This window comes from Amblyomma maculatum, chromosome 1, assembly GCF_055883805.1.
Source record: "Amblyomma maculatum isolate TAMU_Amacu chromosome 1, ASM5588380v1, whole genome shotgun sequence".
Classification (NCBI taxonomy): Eukaryota; Metazoa; Arthropoda; class Arachnida; order Ixodida; family Ixodidae; genus Amblyomma; species Amblyomma maculatum.
Genome location: NC_139344.1, coordinates 307,358,236 through 307,360,842, shown reverse-complemented (window position 1 = coordinate 307,360,842; position 2,607 = coordinate 307,358,236). Strand labels below are relative to the sequence as shown.

Sequence of the window (2,607 nt, the reverse complement as noted above, 5' to 3'; positions counted from 1 at the left end):
CTGGGGGACCAATGCCGTCTGATAATCCTCGAGTTCTTGTAAGAACTCATGGACTGACTTCACGTCCGTGTAGACGAAAAAGGAGGGGACCTCTACATTTATCCGCGGACACGAGACTGTCGCCGCAGCTGCGACTTGGTTGGCACTAGCCACCGAACTTAGCTGACTGGTTAACACCGAAAACATTTCGGTCATCTGCCTCATCAGGGCGGCCGCCTCGATAACCTGCGCAGGCTCTACCGCGTCCCTTACCTGACTTCCAGACGCACTGGCGTCCGAAGCGGCGGCCCTATCTGGCAAATCCCTTCTCGGCGGCATTCCCATTCAACAACTAAGGCAGACCTGAAGAGGCAGAACAACTGCTTGCTCACGACTGCCACCTAGCCCGCGTCAGAAGGCTATAGTCACAAAGGCTAATCGCGACGACAACACTTTAAAACTAACATATACACGTATGTCTATATACAAAAAAATACAAACTTCATCTCTATCTACAAATATACAAACAAGCCATAACTCTCAAAACCAAAAAAAGACCGCGCACAACGCCAAACAAAATAAAAGACGCTCTACGCACTATTACACTGCATTCCGGCTTTTCAGGTGCACAAGCCCGTTCCCAGTTGGGTGCCATTTGTGGGCGATTCCTCTGCCCCAGGGGCAGACGAACTGACTTGAGGTAGGCCGTGTAAACAGAGTTGTTTATTTCTCACATGTCCGGAGATCAGGGGTGTCGTCGCCGAGAGACAGCAGCAGGAGCACCCGCACTGAAGACGATGCCGGCGAGGAAGAGAGAGTGAGGCGACGGCGTGTGCTCAGTAATGCAGAAGATCAGGCATAACGCACGCCTGCTTCGCAAACGTGGTCAACACGTTAGCATCCATTGGGTCCCCGCGCACTGCGGTATCTCCGGAAACGAGAAGGCTCATAGACTAGCACGCGCTCATCTCTCTACCGTGCTAGCCAGAGCTTCCCATACTCTTCCCCCTTCCGACGCTACCCCACCTGAGGTTGCAGATCCGATCTCGGAGAAGCTAGTGATGAAACTTCATCGTACCGCCTACCTCACGGCGGTGGGCAAACCCCTCTCTTGATCTGCACTTCCCCCGATGATATTCACGCGACGAGAATCGGTCCTGCTGCGGCGGATCCAAACTGGCACCATTCCTACTCCTTTCGTGTTGAATCGCTTTCATCGGGATGGCACGACGCTACCTATATCTGGTTCCTGCTCCAGGCGCAACTGCAGTGCGGATCTGAGCCACCTGTTCTGGGAATGTCCTCTCTATACACCATCTCGTCTTCGAGCCCTGGCCACCGTTAAGCGGGGACCATGGCCGTCTTCTGCCTGGACCTGCCCCGATACCTCGTCTCGAGATCGTGCCATCAAGCTGTGGCGAGCACTCCTCATGTTCTTCCAGGACTCGGAGGCGCCGTTGGCCGGCGTCTGGCTCCGCAGTGCTCACGAGAGGCACGCAACCTCCACTTAGCTGCCTCCAGGAAATTTGAACAAAACGGAGGCAGCCTTACCCCTTCCCCTCTACAATACCCCCCCCCCCCCCCCCCCCCCCGTGCACCGTAGCGCCTTCGGCGCAAAAAAATGTGGAATAAACGTGTTTTCAATCAATCAATCGCGCCGGGACCGGTTATCCTGGCATGAGCGAGGAGAGGGACGTAGTAAAGGGGGCGGCGCATGGGTAGCCGCGGCAAAGGCGCTCACTTCAAGTGTGACTGGAGTGGACCCCACACGTTAAATGATGTCTTTTTTATCGCTTCATATTATATACATCTTCGACGTGATTGGCGAAATTACCTGTGATTACCTATTGCACACAATCAACGGAGCACCGAGCAAAAAAAAAAAGGCAGCCCCATGTGCGAAGCTTACAACACTGCAACGCTTACACCATTCACGTCAACGTGCCGGTGCTGCATTTGCACGACATCACCTAAATTTTTGAAGAGCTAACATACGACATTAATACCTGAAATGCGCTGTGCAAGAACCATAAGCATCGTAGTGGGAGATTTTTAGCACTAGCATTCGGGAAGCCAGTATTTTCCTACTTCCTACTAGGAAGCGTGATTGCTTTGCATGGTTAATGTGCAGTGCGTGGTATCTCACTAGCGCTATCTCGCTATTGCTACTTGTGGAAGCGCTTGCAGTAATAAACGTCCTTGTCAAGAAAAACGCGCTTTCTTGTAGCAGTCCGTGGTTATAGCCACGCTCTGATGGGGGCACTTTTGATATAACTGCTTATTCATACGGCAGACTCAATCTCTCCAAACAATCAACCAAAGCACTGACGTGCGTCTGGTAAAACACATCAAAAGAGGGCGCCACACGTTTCTTGCCGATGCGGGGAATGCATGATGAATGCGAAAACAGGGCATGAAACTTCTTGCTCCCCTGAAATGTAAAATAGTTTAAACGTTTTTGAAGGTAGAACATTATGCTACCTTCAAACATTATGCTAAAACTCTGATATCATTGAGATATACTGTAAATTAGTGGAGCGGTAAGTCATAAGTGGGGTATTTTTCATGACCTTCTCGTAGGCTCCATACTAACATATTTCGTTGCCCACGAGTAAACAGAATATTTAA

The 2,607-nt window shown here is 51.1% G+C and overlaps 1 pseudogene; it reads left to right on the top strand.

The window, feature by feature from the left end:
* The first annotated feature begins 821 nt into the window (after nt 1-821).
* On the top strand, nt 822-1,490 carry LOC146207015 (uncharacterized; annotated as a pseudogene).
* Nucleotides 1,491-2,607: the final 1,117 nt, after the last annotated feature.